This window comes from Cavia porcellus, unplaced genomic scaffold (genome assembly GCF_034190915.1).
Source record: "Cavia porcellus strain 051 isolate PalLab524CR breed Dunkin Hartley unplaced genomic scaffold, mCavPor4.1 scaffold_1, whole genome shotgun sequence".
Classification (NCBI taxonomy): domain Eukaryota; kingdom Metazoa; phylum Chordata; class Mammalia; order Rodentia; family Caviidae; genus Cavia; species Cavia porcellus.
Window position 1 is genome coordinate 150487752 of NW_026947484.1, and position 19568 is coordinate 150507319.

Genomic DNA, 19568 nt, shown 5'->3' on the forward strand with positions numbered 1-19568 from the left:
TGTAAAATGAGACAGCCGATCATGGGGACACGAGGTTGGTATTACACATGTCTGATTCTAGAAGCCACAGCCTCACTATGTTGGAGAGAGAGCTGAGAGATCATGGAATCAGTACGCATGATTACCAAGCTGAAACTATGCTGAGATCCTCTGGTAAAATTCAAAGGCAATGAATTCTCTAACTACTTTCTCTGTCATCTTAGGGAAGACTAACAGGGAGGGTAAATGAAAAAAAAAATATGGAAACAGACTGTAGACGTGTATGTAAATGTACACCTTTTACTTGGCAGCTCTAAGTTTTTTTAACCAGTTTTTTCTTTCCAAGAATATCTACTAATTCAAACCTTGATGATATCGGTATTGCATATGGAAACTTAGAGGTATCATCACTGGAGAAAAAAGGTATTATAAACATTTTTATTGCTTCTGTTTAGGGATTAATCATTCATTGTCAAGTTCAACTTGTCAAGGATAACTTCCTGCATTCCTCTGGGTAGATCAGACCTGTTGGCTAGATTATCTCTCAACAAGAAAACCTGTGCTTTCCACACTTGCTACCGTTACTGTTACATATTTAGCAAACGATTGTTGGGGACAAAAAAAGTCTGCTACACTGCCAGCTCTATGGATATAAGACTGCTTTCCTGATACATTTATCTCTGGCACCTAAAATGGTTCACTTCATGTTTGCCAAATGAATCAATGAAAATCTGTGGCCTAACAGGCTGTTGGGGACAACGGTGGTGTTTAAATAAAGACAGGTACATGTCCACGGCATTTTGGAAGCGGCCAGAACAAAAACACTGTGTGGCCAATGCTATTTCATGGCTGTTTTGAGAATCACATACAGAAAAAAGATAATGCGTAAGAAATCAGAGACAATGGGGAAAATAAGATCAACTTAAGGAAAAAAAGTCATTTTGTTTCAGAGGAGGGTAGGATCCAAGAGGACTTTGTTGTTGATTTTTACAGTCTGTGTTGAGTATTTTTCCCTAATCTTATTAAATCAAGCTATCTATGGTTCGAGCCCACAGCTTAGGAGAATGTCTATCAGGAGAGCAGATGACACACTCATATCACCTCTATATGGTGGCTTCTCGGTATGAATCAAGGGATCATCACCCAGTGACCCCTGGGTGCAGGAACTCGTATGTGATTGATCAAAGAAGCCCTTTCTTTGTTGAGCTCACCCAGCAGGTGAAATAACATACGCGGGTGCCTGGCAGGCAGGTCAGTGTATTCCCTCCTGACCTTAATTTTCCAAAGACACTGTGCTGTCTGTTTGTGTATATGACATCCTCACTGGGAAAAGTGTCAGGCGAAGAAAACAGCAAGGATGCTATCAGATACCTTTTCTGGTGCAAGTTGTGATAGTTGTGTTCACATTTGGCTAAGGAAGGAGGCTGGATTTCACTGTGTTCCAGAAAGAAGAAAGACAGACTCATGTGGATACCTGTGTTCAAAGACAGACTCATGTGGTTACCTGCCTTCTACTAAATCTTTCCTGGGAAATTTGTATTTGTTTACTTTACTACTCTTGAAATTACAAAGCACAATTGCTGCTTTTAATCCTTCAGAGGGAAAGCCTGATTATCATATTATTTCTTTTCTATGGCTAAACAAGTGATTAGCTTCAAGAGGAGGCTGTTTCTAGGGATTTAAGCATAATATATATTTGGGTTTATTTTAAATTTAAAAGTTAAAAATACAACACAATTATGTGGGCTGTGTTCTCCTAAATAGACAATTCCCTAATGTCCTATAAGTTCTAGTAGAGAGCTAAAGATGCTACTACTTAATTACTTCGTAAACAGCTAAGATATGTCTAGAAGATCATTGAGTACAAATTCTGAGAAATCAAGCAGACTCACAAACACTTTCAAAAGAAGCAGACCAGTGGCACTGTTCAGATATTAACTGCTTGACCGATGTGGAATTACTACATGAAGTAGCTTCTTGTGTACTTTCTTCTCGCACATATTCGTTATAGCCTGTCTCAATATTAAGTATGGCTATGTGATTTTAGAAAAACCTTACACAGTGGAGGTGGAGAGTCCCATCTTCCTGCTTCTTGATTCATAAGTGACTCTTACTGATTTTCCCCCTACTGCTAAATCAAAAGACAGTGATGTTCAAGTAGTTAAGAAGGCAAAGACAGCTACTTGGAAGGCTGAAGCAGGAGGAGTTTGGGCTCACCCTGGACAACATGGTGAGACTGTACCTTAAAAGAAAAACATGAAAAAGAAAAGGAAAAGAAGAACTTCAAAACAGGAAAGGCAGCTCAGCTCATACAACCGTTTCTTAGCAAATGTTAAGATAGCAGAGGCTTCATTGAGACAGTAATAGGAACAGGAAGAGCTTAGCTGTTGAAATCTCATCTACGAAGTCATTTATGCTTACTGTATAAATGTTCTTCAATGTTCTCATGAAATTCTACATGTGTATAATGATTTTTCTGGGGCATGGATTTAAGTGTTTTATCTGAATCTTTTGGAAAACCAGGTTGTAATCACCCATCTCTTTGACACCCCAAAATTATAAGAACCACTGGGATTATTTAAACATTGCTTGCTGAGAATTTCTGAACTGTTAAAAATATGATCGTTAATAGAAGTTTTACAATGCAACTTATCTCTTCTGTAATGAGAAGCCAGGGAGCTAGTTATAGTTCCTTTCTTCCTTTTTTTCCTTTGTAATGTTAGATCTCCATTGGAGAGAGAAGGAAAAACAGCTGGAACTTATAACTATTTGGAAACATCAACAATGTTGAAATTTACACTCCCATGTGCAGATGTTATCAGACAATCAAAAAAATGTGCACAAACAGAGAAAGAGGAAAGCAATTTTACTGAAGCACGATTTGGTTGGATGGGCCAAAAAAGTTACACTTGTTCTATTTCTGAAGAACATTGTTGATCAATAAGGCGAGGTAAATTATATTACAGCCAGAATTTGCAAAAGATTTTCTAACTAGGTGATAAATACCACCTATGCTAGATAATTGACTTCCTGAAACATGTAAAACGAGTCCCCCATTATGTTATGTAAGAGAGAAACGCTGCCAGTTGGCACTCTATTTGTATTTCAAGTTGATAGTCAAACATGTATCTCCTTAATACTATTGGGCATGGTCATTTAATAATATGCTTCCTGCAGAGAGCTTGCTCCAAGCCTTCCTTTGCTAATTTATATCCTGCTTATCTAACAGAAATTGGTTAATCCAAGTATGGCATTTGGGATGTGGGATTAGACTAATACATCACAAATATAATTTTTTTTTTTGCTTCCTTGGGGCTTTATCTGTCAAGTTAGCTTCTTTGTTAGTAATAACTTGCTCCTCCAGCATAGTTTAGCAGAAATAGGTAAAAATAGATGAGGTTTAGTATCCATAAAGACCCTAAGGTGGCAAAATTACATAGGAAGGGAGGTATAAAGCTGAAATATCTCAAATATATTTGAAAATTTCCTCCCAAATTAAATATTTTTTTAATTTGTTGTGTCCAGGTAAATGATTTATTTTTAAACCCAGAAAAGGTTGTTTTCTGCCCACCCTGTAAGTAGCTGGAGGGGGAAGGGGAGCCAAAGACATGTTACCGGGCACTTTTACTTATGCTTTAGAGATGTTGGTAATGTCTGTATTTGAAAATGACATTTGCTGTATTGCAAGCATTGTGAGTAGATCAAATTATGAACAATGTTATGAGGTAGTCTAGATTTAAATCTTGGCTCTTTCGTTTCAAGTTCTGTCTCTTTGTGAGTTACCTTCTCCCTGGCTTGTGCTTCTCATTATTAAGCTGGAGATAATGATTGACTATGGATATTAAATAAAATGATCTACATGAAGTGGACAGTATAGTAAGTGCTTCTCATCAAAGTATAGATTTCATGGTATCAGTTAGTAGTTTGTTATTTTCATTATTATACATGCATTCCCAAATATCATTGAAGACTGTGAAATCCTTGTTTCTGGAGAGCCTCTATTTCTTCATTGCAGAAAAGGAAGCCAGATAGACATTTTCTCATCAGAGAAATTAGCTTTTGGTGTGGCAGAGAGCTGGAGAGACTGTGGAATTTAAGGGGTGGAACTGTCAGGTGTTAGTTTGCATTCGCTGTAGACAGACTTCTGCCAGGATAAATCTCTGTTGCGTCCAAAGAGCACATAAACAGGAGTGAAGGAGCACAGGCCTTGCTAGGCAGGTAGATAGAAAGACAAAGCCTTCCTTATTTTAGAGGCAAAATAAGTGAGTCACAAACAGGAATGATTGCTAAGTAGATGAGAACTGAAGCTTATTTATCACCTTTGCTTATGTTGCTTTTTCCTTCTGTAGAGCCTTGTTCTTGGGAATGCCTGGACAATCCGCATAGATTGGTAGAGAGAACAGCACCTCTAATTCCTCATTTTCAGTGTTTAAAACAACCAAGCCATAGGGGAGTTCTTCCATCACAGCAATTGCTACCTGTGTTGCAGTTGATGTTAATGTGACGATCTGTAGCCGCAAGAGCTACAAGCGCACAGCCACATTTTATTCATATACTGAAAGTCCTGAGTGTACATTAAGTGCTGGAAAATGATCTGCTGCATCAATGAGTCAATTTTGGAGAGTTCCAGATAAGGGTATTCATTTATCTCGTTTGTTAACAAACTTGATTGCCTTTTATATTTCAAAACAGCATATGCTAACCTAGAGCTCAAAATGGATTTCTAACTCAGTAGTTAGCAAATGATTTTAGCATGAGGATTTCCTTTAAGTGTCAAAAATTCCATGGGTATTTGTACTTGAATTATCTCTTGATTGCAGAAATACACGATACATCAGCTGCCAAAACAGCTCCACATATATTAAGAACTGATAACATAAAGAATATTTGTGGCAGTATTTTTGAAATAGAAAACAATTGAAAGCAAGTTTTGGAAACATAATAAATGTCTACCCATTGGACTGGTTAAATAACTTTTGTTATATTCATGTAATGAAATATTTTGAAGTTCTAAAGAAATAGGTAAATTAATATATACTCATGAACAGGAATGGCTGAGATTTATTAAGCAAGAACATCACGTGAGCTATTTTGGGTGTCTTTTATAAAGGATCAAATCCTAATCAGGAGGGCTCAAGACCCAACTGCTTTCAAAGACAAAATCATCACCTAGGGGGATATAATTCTAGAAAATGCATGAGGGAGAGGGACCTATGCATGCAAACCTTTGCAATGTAGCACATCAGAGAGCAAGAGAGGAAAAGAAAGATAGAACAATTCATTTCAAAGAAATTGTGGCTAATATTTTGATAGAGTTGCAACCCTTCACTATGAATAGTTTTCCTAATCTGGTGATCTTCAGTCTATGAACTTGATTTGAAGTGATCCTAGATAATTAGTGCCTGTAGCAGATCTGTACATGTTCTCTCTGGAGAAGGTCTCCCATGCTAGGCCTGAGGAAATTCTTCTGAATAAATGTACAAGGAAAGAAGGTACCAGGAGCAAATATGAGAACAAATAGGTCTGCTGACTTCAGATGTTGAAAGTAACAGTCAAAGATTGAAATTGTTATTGCTACAATTAAAGGATTTCAAATTTGAAAATATCTTTGAGGAACTGAAGCAAGATTGGTCTAAGAGTCAGGTGTGGTGGCACACACCCGTAATCCCAGCACTTAGGAGGCTGAGGCAGGAGTATGCTGGTGAGTCCAAGGTCGGCGTGCATTACAGAAGTGAGGCCAGTGTAAGTCTGTACTACACAGAGAGATCTATTTCAAAAAAAATCAAAAGAATGATGTAAAATATTTGAGAAAATGCATTGGTTTTGTTTTTGTTTTTGACATGGTGTCTTATTAGTTCAGGCTGGCTTTGAACTCACTGTGTGACCTGGACTGACCTTGAACCTCCTGTGATTTTCCTGCCTTATCCTTCTGAATGTTTGGAAAAGTAGGTTTGCATCATCATGCCAGTCATGAAAAAGTTTTGCAAGTTTTTTTTTAAAATAAACTTTAGACACAAAGATTAAAATCCAGTGGTCTGACTTAACAAAGCATGAAACAATTTGTTCAGAAATTTTATTTGGAGCAAAGCATGGAGAAATAAACATGGAAAATAGGAAGAAAAAAGTGAAGACACCAAGCACAGAATGAAGAATTCTCGTACATGATGGAGTCCCAGAGGAGACTTGCAAGAGGATTAGACGGAGGCATTATTTAAAATGGGCTGAGAATTTCTCTCAGTTGACACAAGACATTAATCCATAGACTCCAGAGGCCACATCTATTCCCACACAGGACAAATAGAAAGAAAGCCTTATTGCTTACATTATGTGAAATTGCACATGGCCAAAACCACAGTGCCTGGCAGTTTGCAGATACATTTGGATGAGTGAATTTACTGGCAGTTAGGGTTATAGGCTTTAAGATGGGGCTCCCTGTCCAGTCACATGACATCCTGTCAAATTGGTTCATCGTCTAAAATTTTTTCTGCGAAAGAGGATAACAACAGTATTTACCTTGTATGATTATCGAAAGGGTTACATGAGTATTTAAAGCACGTGGAAACTACATGAAAATAGGCAGCAAATGTCATTTACTTTTTTGTTGTAATGTAAGAAATAAATGACAGTTTGTATAATTTAGTGTTTACATATAAAATTATATTATTTTCCTTATTTGGAAAGGTTATTTCTATAGCAGAATTGCTTTTTTTTTTTTTTTTTTTGCACAATCTGCTTCTTTATAGTGCTGTTTATTTGTTTATTTATTTATTAATTTTTGTTTTTTTCTCATTGTAGAGACTGAACCTAGGGTCACATTCATGATAAACACTGAGGTACATCTACCCTGGGGCCCTGATCTTGAATTATTTTAGAAAAATACTGGTGACAAATATTCCATGAGGTTTAGTGCTGGCTCCAGGTGGTGGTGGCAGATTTAACACTGGCTGACATTAGTTTTACAGGTCCAAGTGTACACCATTCCATGACCAGCTTCTTTGCCTTACCAGCTTTTAGCAAATGGATACCTTTCCGTGCCATCTCAAATCCCAAGCTATCCTAGCTGATTTTAATTCTGAAAACAAAATCCAACCTCTTTTTAACTTAGGACTACATTAAAATTGATTCAAAAAAGCCATGACTGTCTAATACTTATGACACACTGCCTAAGTGTCCCCAAGGTAATGTGAGGAAAAAAAAAAAAAAGCATTGGTCTTAGCTGTCCTTACGCAATACAGTGAGTATTGACAAAGCGTAGAAAAGGAGAGCATTGAGCACTTTAGAGATGACATAAGATTTAACAGGGTGTAACTTTGAAAGTGTGTATTCTATTCATGAGGATTGTAGCAATCGCTGTATTTTGTAATGGCCCCTGATTCAGTGAACAGCTTACTTGGCACCAGTGGTTTGTTTCAGACTGGTCAAGGGTCTTTTAACCTACTGAATCCTTCTGTATGCCTGCTACATAATTTCCTCTGCAATGTATTCTTCTGTGAAACAGGAATAACAAGAATATGGGGTTCCAGGGACATGGGGTTCCAGTAAAAGGACAATGCATATTGACAGTCTGTGGCAGAGAAAATCATTGTAATAGTATATTCACCTGGATTTGGTGATGGATCTGCTATCAAGTGACAAATAGAGAAACACACACACACACACACACACACACACACACACACACACACGTCCTAAGAGAAGACTGTATGGAGACTTTGAGATAAAACTTCTTTAATTACCACCTTACCATACTCCAAGGAGTGTTGGTCAGTTTTGAAACCACGGCTGAATCAGCTCACCTAAATGAAGTGCTTTCCTGCTTACTATTTTTACTGTATTAGGGTTCTTTACAAAAGAGACCATGTCTGATTTATTTTGTTTAGCAAGAAGAACAGTACAACATGCCATTAGATTACCTTTGAATTTGACCTTGTGCTTTTCATTTTTTTTTATGGTAAAGAATAGGGCATTTTTCAGGAAAAAGAAATGAAATTCTTTCAAGTTAGAGACACTGAATCCTAATAGATTGTGCTATTTAAACAGAAAACAAATTAAGATTGCTCTGGAGCCATTTTTTTTTGTAATTAGTCACAAGTTCCTAGAGGACATTAGACAATTATAGAAATATACTGAGCTATGTGGTCTCAGACTTCAAATTAACACTTTTTTCCCCTGATTTCTGAAGACCTTTAATTTTCTCTAGCAATTATTTCTGGTGCCGTTATTTTTTTTTCTCTTTTCTTTTCTTTTCTCTTTGCTCCTGGGTAAATCCTTACATTTACTTAGTAGCAAGCAGCACTAGATTTTTGCAAAACAGAACTGTTCGTTTGTTTTCTTAAAAGGAACCATTATGGTATATAAATACTGCAGAGGTTCTCTATTTCTGTTTCAGTTCATAATAAAATATAACATACACTTCATTATCAACATACTACTCATTTTCCAATTGTTTTCCTAAATGATTTCCAAAGTTTTCCTTCCAGGACAGGCATTCTAATATCCAAAGAATTTCTTCCTTTTGCTAATGTAACACGAAAAAATGGTTAAGGGCTTCTGCATTAGGAAATATTTTTATGTTTTACTTGTACAATTATTGTGTTTGTTCTTTCACACTGATGTATCACTTCAACTGCTTTTCTTCCTTTGATTTAATGTAGATGACATCTACCAGAAACCGTGAACACATGAAATATTCACAGTTTTTCACATTGCACAAATACAGTAATATGAATACCTTTCCAGACTTCATTTCTTGTGGTCTTTGGAATCTATTTCAACTTCAGACAATATGAACAGCTTTAAAACTCTATTTTGGGTTCAGTTTATATTCACATGCCTTTATGATTTTCCAGTATTTTTTTAAACCCCCCGAGCTGTGTCTCACAAAGGAAAAATAGTGGGTTTTAAATAAATTTATAGGACCATCACTTTTATATGGCCATATAATAAAAGGACATGTGGAAGTAGTATTGATAAAACTTGAGTATTCTCTTCAGGTGTGCAGGAGAACAAAGGAATGGAATACTATGCCCCCTTTTTATATATTTATCAAAGACTACCTGCCTACAGGCAACATATGCAGAACTGACCACAGCTCGGGGCTGCCGGACAACCAAAGAGGTTACGCTAACAATTAGGTCATGATGTTCAAAGTAAGTAGGAGGAAGATGGAGTCATTTTTACAAGCATTCATAATTGGGAGTGAAGAAATTCGAAAACTGTTTTTGAAACCCCCTGACTTAAGTAAGTGGAAAAATTCATAACTACAGTGCCCCTTTTCCCTGAGTCTATTATCAAGTGCATTAGGAAATAGCCTTTCAACCCTCTTTGAAGCGTGCTGGTGATTGCTGGTATCCTGTCATTGTGCTGTAAATAATCAGTTAATTCAAATGTTTCCAATCACATGCCAGTAAAACTTCCTTAGAAGTATATAATGTAGAGCTGTGGTGGCAAACCTATGGCATATGTGTTGCTTTTAAGACAAAAAATATTAGCGTATAACTTGCTTTTTTATAAAGTAAAACCTCAGTATTCAGGCTTAATTGCAGTGTTACCACTTTGCAGTTCATTTGTGGATTTTGGGTTGCGGTTTGAATACTCCGTCTCTAAAAGATTACAGTGAGAGTGGCTGAAATAGTGTATTCTAAAATGGCATCTTTTATAATGTTTGTATTATTTTATTTTGTCTTTTTGAGACAGAGTCTTGCTATGCAGTTCAGCTGGCCTTGGGCTCACTTTGTAGCCCAGGCTGGTCTATAACTTGCAATGATCCTTCTGCCTCAGCCTCCCAAGTGCTGGGATTATAGGCATGTGCCACCATGCCTGGCTCATTATTTTTTATAATTTTAAAAACAAGAGTGAGTGATTCACTTTTGAAAGATTAACATCAAATGATAAAAAATGTTAAACTGTGAAAAATATCACAAAGTGAAAATAAACATCTTTTTTCTACCTCCTTCTATCCCCTTCTCTCTGTCACCCTTCACAGCAGAGTAACAAGTTACTACACTGACCCACTTTTTAGTCACCTGCAAACATATTTCCCCGACATGTAGTACTATGGCACAGACCAGTCTCATTCTTTCCTGGAGTGCTGCGGATAGAACACAGGGCCTCAAGTATGTTAGGCAAACTCACTAGCACTGAGTTAGTTACACACTGACCTTTCTCGTTTTTCCTTTTTTGTACTGGGAATTGAACTCAGGACTTTGTTCTTGCCAAGCAGGGGCTTATACCACTGAGCTATATCCCTGGCTCTCATTTTTAAGCTTTGTGTAACATGCCATTGTAAGGCACACTGTAATTAGCCTATCAAGTTTCCAACTAATAGGCATTAAATTGTTTCTAATTATTTTTCATGGTAGGCAAAACAGCAATCCAAATTTTGATATATTTGTTTGGACATTTGTGTGAGAATTTCCATAGAAAAGTATTTTTAGAAGTGCAAATAGTGAGGATTGGCAAGCGTGTGGAGAAAAAGGAACACTTCTGCACTGTTGGTGGGAATATAAAGTAGTACAACCACCACGGAAATCAGTGTGGAGATGTCTTAGCAAAAATCACGGATTCTGCTTAACTCATCTATTCCCCTTCTAGTTGCCTTCCCCAGTGAGTTAAAAAATCATCGTCTTACAGGGATACACACATACCCATGTTCATAGCAGCACAATTATAGTAGTTAGACCTAGAAAACAACATTATATGTCCATCCACAGGTGAAAGAATATGGAAAATGTGATTATTTACAAACAATGGAGTCTAAGGTGGCATAAAGAAAGATGGACTTGAGTTATTTGTAAAAAAAAATGAATGTACCCTGAGACCATAATGTTAAGTGAAATGTCAGATACATGAGGTCAAATATCCCATGATTTCTCTTATATGAGACACACTATATATTATACATGTGTGCATTAGGTATACTTATCTATGAACACAAATTATATTTATATGCATTTATCCATAAATAGAAAGTAAAAAAGAAGAGAGAATTAGGAAATAGTCATAAGGTCAATTACTTCCTCAAATTATATATTCCACTGAATCAAAACATTTTAAAATACTAAATGCTAATTTGTTTCCCTTATACTATTACTTTATCTTAGTTCATTGAAAAGAAAGTTTTGTGTTATTAATTGTTTTTAAGAATTTTTTTGGTTTTGGGTCTTGTACTTTAAGTGTCTAGTACTTTAAGAATTACTTTAAAGATACCAATATTCACTGTTTTGGTTATTGCTATTCTCTTAATATTTTAATGAAATTTGGTTTTATGTTTTCATAAGATAAAAAAGTAAGTAAGTTATTGAGTGAGAGGTTTTATTTTTGGCTGCGGAGGGGATGGTGATTGGGATGGAATCCAAGGCCTTTTGAGTGCTAGGCAAGTGCTCTATCAATTAGCGTAACTTCAGCTCAAATTTGTGCTTATTTAGTTGTGATAAACATTATTCAACTTCCCTCCAAAAAAGTACTCATTGCTTTTCCAACAGTAGTGAAGGACACAGCTGTTTTCTTAAGCTTTGGTCAAGACTGGGTCTCTGTCGCTCTCTTCTTTTCTCTCTCTTTCCCAACCCACATTATGAAGTATAAATGACCTGAAAGGCTTTTAAAGCTTATTTATAGCTGTTTAATCTATCAATGTAGAGACTAATTTAGAGCAAATGTTGTAAGTGAGATGTTTCAATGGGATTCACGTAGGTCAGTAACTGATACACAACTAAGATTAGTGGAAAGGAATATCAAAATATTAATTTACAGTGACTCCAGTGGAATAAGTTCTTTATAGATATTTAAGCTTCCTTCCCATGTGATTCAATGGAAACATAACAGAGTAGTGAATGGAAAGAGCAGAAGCTACATGTGTGGGACCAAAAGTGGAAACTCTTTCCTGCTGCACCTCCGAAGCCCAGGGCACAGCCTGGCTTGTGTGTGCACAACAAATGCCCATGGAATGAATGCACGGGCAATTGTGCATTCCAAACATGTAAGTAAAGTAATTAGAAAGTTATCTTTCAGGAAGCATCTTGGAAAATTGTTTTGAAAAATAAGAACTTTCCAGAATGTTAATTGGAATCCCTCTGGAAACATATTTTTCTAAATATCAAATTAAAAGACGTTCTCCCTATACACTTAATAAAAATCTACCATATTTTCTATCAACTCTGCTGATTTTTGGATCTTAAGATAGGAACAATAATACGACTCTAGTGTTCTTTTTATTTTTCACTATTTATTTTTAGCATAAGTAACGAAACAGAGTCTGTAGATGTACCTTGGTCTTTGATCAAATTCATTTGCTAATTTGTGTTTTATTCACTTGTTTTTTTCTCCTTGTGCTTCAGAAGTTTCTCTCAATTTAAAAATAAATGTTAAAATAGATTTTTATAAAGCAAATAACCTAGACAATGGCATGCAATTGAAAGTAGTTCATTTTATTTCTTTGTGTAGGTCGCCAAGCACACAATATACCTAACAAGGGGTTAGCTCACAGTAACTACCCCTATCGTGTAGTCCTTACTTAATTTTAATCAGTTAGAGGAGAACAAAGTCTGCATTTCAGCTATGAATGGGGATGTGATTCAGTGTAAGAGCTGGAGCATTGCTAAATGTTGGTGAACAACAGTAACTGCCTGGGGAAACACTATATAATGACTCTGTAAGTGCCATGCTATGTTGAAGTTTAATTTAATACCTCAAGTCATAGAAAGGTTCTGTTAGGCAATGCTTGGAAGAAAATCTACAAGACTCTTTTCTGTCAATAATTAGTAAAACACCGGAACACACATTAAGGCAGAAATGACAAAGAAATCATGACCAATGAAAGAAGGACTTGACTTCCCTCAGCAAAAATTGGCTGGTAACTGTATTTTTTTGTTTTGATAGGATCTCCAATGTGATAGAGAAGTTTGGATGGGATTATAGAACAGGGCTTTAAGAAAATGTTTGATACAACAATTACCATTTGTTTAAATTTTAGGTTATAAATCCATTGTTGGAATGCGGTAAAAAATAATTTACCATAATCACATGAGGTTTAATTGCAGGAGTAATTATAAAATCTATTCACAAAAACAGCAAATTGATATATTTGAAAGAAGGCATGTGTTTATGTCAAAAATAGCTGGAAAAGAGACTGAAAATTTATGCAGGTTTGTTTTATAAAACATTGAAATATAAAGCAGGCTATTTCTTGAACATGATAAACAGTCTAATTTAAACCAACATCCAGTATTTATTTAATGGCAAAAATTAGATAAGATAAGGATCCTCTTTACTGCCAATAATTTTTACTTATATTTAGGGATTTCTGATCAATCAATATAACATGAAATCAAATATGAAGTATATGTACTGGACAAACTTACAGTTTTTAAAAGCTGTATGAAATACGACCACATGAACATTTTTAAAAATACAAGTTTATTTAATACCAAGCTGAAATATAATTAAAAGAAATTCCAGCCAGGATAGCAAGAAAAAACTCAGTAACCCAAGAAAAAAAATTTTTTTTTTCTTTTATGGTAGTAGGAATTGAATCTGGAGAGAACAGTGCTATGTCCTCAGCCCTTTGTATTTTTAGGCAGGGGCTTGCTAACCTGCACACGCTGGCTGGGAACTTGCAGTCCTGGTGCTTCGGCCCCTTGAGAAGCAGGAATTAACAAGCATGCACCTTCATGCCAGATAACCCAGGAAAAAGAAATCTCTAAACTATGCACAAAGAAAATTATAAAATATAGTTTCAATCTGTAGAACTAACCAATATAAAGAAAATTAAAACCTGCATGGCAATCTATAAGGGCAAAACACGATTCTGGAAGATACGATTGAACCTCATTTATTTATGTTTCATGAAATTCTAGTGTTTATGTTTCATGCAGTTCAAATGCAGTAAAGGAGAAGCTGAAAAAATTTTTTCTAACATTTATTTAGAAAGAGTAAACAGGCAAGATTATCGAAATTTGAAACAATCACAACTATCATCACCACTACCAGACATATACAACTGAATGGAAGAGAAAAAGAATGAGTTTTAGAAATAAATCCCATTATTTAGAAATATATTATGGACAGCATTTTAAAGTCATTATAAATCAATAAAGTGGGAGGGGAAGATTTCGTGCTGGGTACTGGATAAATGATGAGAGTTGTAAAATAAAAAAAAAAACATTGTTAAATTACAAAAAAAGTAATACACATATTTTTAGTTAGAAGATTGTTATGAATTTATAAATGGATGAAAGGGAATAAAAATATCCATAATTTTGGTTTTGTAAATATAAAAGTTTCTTATTTCAAAAACACTCTATTGTGTATTTGATAAAATGTTAACCATTTTGCAATTAAAAGAAAAAGGCCGATCGCATTCAGAAGTAGTAGACACAGGGAGAAAACAATTCACAGAAAAGGAAATAGGACTCGTAAACAAACATAAGAGAATATCATCAGTCATCGATGAAATGCAAATTAAACTTAAATTGGGAAAAACAGTTATCGTTTGCTTATAGTTTAGATTTCTGGACAAAAATGGGTAGGAGGGGCAATGCCATTTTAGGGATTTCTCTAGAGGGAGAGAGTGAAATCAGTGTTAAGAGGAAAACTCAGGGTCATTGGACCTGCAGTGTCCACCTGTTCTCTCCTGTAAAGTTGCCCTGGGCACAGAAGGCTGGGCACTGGGACTAGAGCAAGGGTGTTGGTGTTGGTGTTGAGGACTGAACGCATGCGTAATAAATGTGCTCCACCGTTAAGAGGAAGGAGACTTGGAGGAGAAACCTGGCAAGCATGATACTCTTCTGCAAAAAAATGAAATGGAAGCCTGATGCTCATATGAAGAAGCTGAGTGTTATTAACAAATGTCACAATACAGCATCATCATCTAGTGAACACATCAACAGAAAACAAGGAGGAATCAGTATACACCCCTTAACTCCAGCTCTCTGGGAGACAGAGGCAGGAGGATCACAAATTTCAGTTCTGCCAGGGCAACTTAATGAGACTCTGTCTCTGAATGAATGAATGAATGAATGGCTGTAACTCAGTGATAAATTTCCTTGTGCTCAATCCTCATTAGCATAACAAACAAACAAAACAAACAAACGAAATACCTAAAAGGGAAAAAAATAGTCATATCTATTAATAAGAGTGGTAGTATGATCCAAAATTTTGTTACCAAATAGCATCTATTATAATATTGTTTTATTGGATGTTAACTATCAATTAGAGATTATTAAAAGTTAGAGACTTTCAATGATTTTAAATGAAGTGTTTATTAAAAGTGTCATAGATGTGAGACATACTCAACTTGAATTTTCTAGTTTTGTTTTCACAATTAAGTTAGCATGAGAACTAAATGCTCAGTTTTCCATAAGGGGAAATTGAGTCCCAACTTTCAGAGACTTGTAAAAGTCATCTTGTAAATGAACAGCGGAGCTTCGGTTCAAACCATGGCATTCTGGCTACAAAACTTCCTTAATCACTGCAAAATATCCAGATGTGAAAAACTACTGTATGTTGTATAAACGGTTTAATAAGTGCATAAGAATTCAAAATACTGGCTCTGAATCAAGGCTGGCAGCTTCCTGATGCTGTTGGTTTCAAGCAGGAGCCTAAAGAGATGTCTTTGAACTTGAAGCACCCCCCCATCCCCACTCCATGAGCAGCTGTGAGTGTGCCAGGCTGCAGTGGCCCAGGATGGGAGCCACTGGCTTTTGTTGGGACCATGCCATGCTGGGAGCACCCCGGGACACCAAGCAACCCCTCCCCCACTGCCTGTTTTATTTTACAATACACATGAAAGTGTGGACAGCTATTTTGAAGAGAACGGGAGTGTATGACAGCTATTAGTGACTTCCCTATTGTCTGGTTTTGAAGACCTAAAACGCCTTCCTCATTCTGTTCAAATCAGTTTTATACTGTGTTGTTTTGTATGAATTATTTGTATGCGAAAACATGGACAACTATTTGGAAGAAAACAAGAGACAATATGATAGACAGTGAAGATCTCAGGTCATCTAGCTTTGAAATTTGTATCTCTTAGACTGCTTTCTTTTTTTCCCTCTTGGTTTTAAATCTTTTAATTTATTTTACTTTTTACATTGCTTTCTTATGTCCTATTTTGCTGTTTTGTTATGTTTAATTTTACCCACCTTAAAATACAAATAAAAAAAGAAAAAAAAAGAATTCAAAATAATATATATCAGAATGCAGATAGATGAGTATTAGGGCACTGGTATAGGTAACACATGTTTTTTGTGTATTTGAAGTGTTTATTTTTTTGAGAGTAGGTATTGAAGTCTAGCCAGGCACAAGATAAGCATGTATTCTATCACTGAGCCATCCCTGGCCTCCTCTCTATCCTTCTCTCTCTTTTTGAAATAGGGCCTTGCTCTACAGTTCAGGCAGCCCTTGTACTCACAATACAGCCCAGGCTGGCCTCAAACTGAACACATGGTGATCCTTCTGCCTCAGCCTCCAGAGTGCTGGGATTATAGGCATGGGCTACCACACCCAGCTCTTTCTGAGACAGTCTTGTTATAGTTCCTAGACCGGTTTTGAATTTGTGCCTCTTGCCTCAAGCTCCTTAACAGCTTGTGTTTAAGCATGCACCAGTACACTAGCCTCTGTGTAAGCTTTTTAAAAATTAGAGAAAGCACTGGGCATGGGGGTACATTCCTGCAATCCCAGCACTCAGGACGCTGAGGCAGGAGGATTGAAGTGAGTGCCACATAGTGAGTTCAAGGCCAGGCTGTCTCAAAAAACAAAGGAACAGAAGAGGCTGGGGGTTTAGCTCAGTGGTATAATCACTTGCCTGCCAAGCGAAAGGTCACCCAACAAACAAACAAACAAACAAACAAACAGCAAAACACTTTTTACATTAGATTTTTTAAAACTAAAGAACAGTTCTCAATGAAATATATTTCCACATATCATACAATTATAAATTTTTGTTGCACTAAGAGGTAGTCTAACTACTAACCTGGATTTAGGCTGGTGACACATGTAACAGGGCCCCTTTGGGAGTCTCTGTGGTAGTAGTATGAATCTTGATGAACCTGAAGTTTTTCAGCCTTCAGCCTCTTCTGGGATAGTAGCATTCCTATTCTCTTTGTATGAGTATATCTCGAACAATATCCAGGCAATATCTGGATATGACTTTATCAAAAAAAGACCCCAATTTAAAATTTTTCTAATGTTAATGTTAATGTTAATTGTAACTAATGGATGGAGGAGGAGGTGGTGATAATGTTAGTTCCATCTACTGGGCATTTTTCAATGTCAGCCCAGCTGCTCAATACCTGCATTTCTGTGTATTCGGCTCTCAGATTCACTCTACAATATTGTTATTGTCCATGAATTTGCTGATATATATATATATATATATATATATATATATATATATTTTTTTTTTTTTTTTTCCCCTCACTGAAATAACTCTTTGCTCCAGTTCGTTTGTTTCTGATAGATTTAGAAAGCCATGCATTTATTTTCTGACCTGTGCACTCTGGCTTTAGCTCGCTGGCAGCCCCCGCCAAATGTGGTGGCCTTTGACACAAGGGCCCATACTCAGCCTGGTTGAATCTCAGCGAGGCGTCTGGCCAACTGCAGAGGGGCTTATCATCCTCTGTGATACAAGAATAAAGCGGGTCTCTTGCCAAATTGCAAAACGTTAAGGAGTGAAAGTTGACAGGCGAAATGGAAGGGAGAGGGTGAGGGAAAAGAAGAGAAAAGGAGACAAGTTGGGGAGAGAGGGAGATGGAGAGAGGGGGAGGAGAAAAGGAAGTGGCGGGCCTCTTTCATTAACAAGGTTGTAACTTCAATTGTGTGAAATTACCGTAGGCTTAGTCAACCTCGCGAGGCATTTGGGGAACACTGCGGTGTTTGGGCTGCCTCCATGAAACTGACTGGAAGAATTCCCAGAATCCCCGGCTCCGAGGCGTTGCTTCCTCGGTTGGCAGCGCTCCAGCCTCAGGCTCAGCGCTGGAGAAGCCTGGAGAGTACAAGTTGCCCCACAGGCTGCTGGGCAAGTGCCTAATGGTTCTCTGGAACAGGTTAGCAATAACTGGTACTTCCAGCTTTGGATTTCACCATTGTGAGCTGAGCAAAATGAGATTTTTTAGAAGTTTATAAAATCGACTTGTGCAGAATGGCTGAGGAGACCTATATTATTCATCTTTGGAAAAGAAAGAAAAGTTGCAGGTACAGTTAACGCCAGGGAGTGGCAAGGGCCATTCGACCTGAGGGTGGAAGCTGATAGTTGTTGCCACTTTGGTAATGATGCTGTTGTATTAAAGGGAAAAAATTTTTTTTTCATTTAGTTTTTCAACATGGTAAACATAAGACCCAAAATGAATCTCTTTATTCTAATTAAAAGAATGTGAAAGAATGTATTCTTACTTTTGAAAATAGCATCAAAGATAGCATTTAAAAAAACTTAAGTCCGACTGGTGACACAAAGCTGAATTTATCCCTAGAGCCACCACTATGTTATAGAATAAATCTGGTACCAGTATCCTCGGGGAGAGAATCCAAAATGCTGTCTATTAAGGGACTTTTATTAACTACAGTCAGAGGCATTCAAGATAGACAATGCCAGTAGATAACGCAAAGTGAGTCCAGGTTGTGTATTGATATCCATGAAACAGTCTCCTTTAAATTTCTCTAATCTTAGCACAGGTAGTAGGAGGTAAGAAGCATTTAAAGATGATTTCCTTTTATGTTTTTAAGCATTCGTGTGTCATTTGAATTTTCATAAATGTTTCTGAAAAGACAAGCGTTCACTTGCTATCTCTTGTTGTGGTTACTCCTAACTTCATTGATAAAATTCTCCTTTTACTTATGTGTGTGTTACTATAAATTATCAGTCCTTGCTGCTGTTTATTTTCTCACATAATTTTGAATGAAATTCAAGGCCTCCATAATTTGGTGCTGCTTCATGGCTCTTTTTTATCTCCTGGCTTTAACGGTTAAATCTGATCATTTATCTTCTAGCAAACACCTGCTCATCCTTTAATTTTGAGCTTTAATGATGCCTCCTCTATATGGATTTCTTGACTCCCTGAGCCATACTTAAGTGGGATATGTTGCTGCCCTTGCATTTTGTATATACTTGTTAGGACAGATATTATACTAAATCTGTTCCCAGGTACACACATCTTTTCATTTGACTGCAAGCCTCTTGAGGACAAAGATAATGTCTTGTTATCTTTGTGGGCCAGTAACCTGTTATGTTGTCTGCAACAAAACTCCATGGTAATTGCCTCGCACGGGAGCGCTAAAGCAGACATGACATGATTGGTGGCTGGCATGATCTTCCACCCAGACCTGCTCTCAAGTGACAGCTGACTGTAAAAAATAGGAGTGTATTATTAATCCATTTCCCCAGCCGTGTAATGCCATACCTGAGATTAAAGACTTTATAAAGAAGTTTACTTAGTGTATAGCTCTAGAGATTCAGGGACATGGTGCCTGTACTATAATGGAGCACCTCCTGGCAGATGGCCACACAATGTCAGGAGTGGGTGAGGGGAGAGAGTTCTTGTGGAGCGGGGAAGCCAGAGTGCGAGGAGGAGCTGGGCTCCATTTTTTATAACAACTCGAGT

The 19568-nt window shown here is 36.8% G+C and overlaps 1 protein-coding gene across 1 annotated transcript in view; it reads right to left on the reverse strand.

Moving 5' to 3' along the window:
- Positions 1-19568, reverse strand: part of Adgrl2 (adhesion G protein-coupled receptor L2) — a 612767-nt gene that overhangs the window by 528712 nt on the left and 64487 nt on the right. The window lies entirely within an intron of this gene.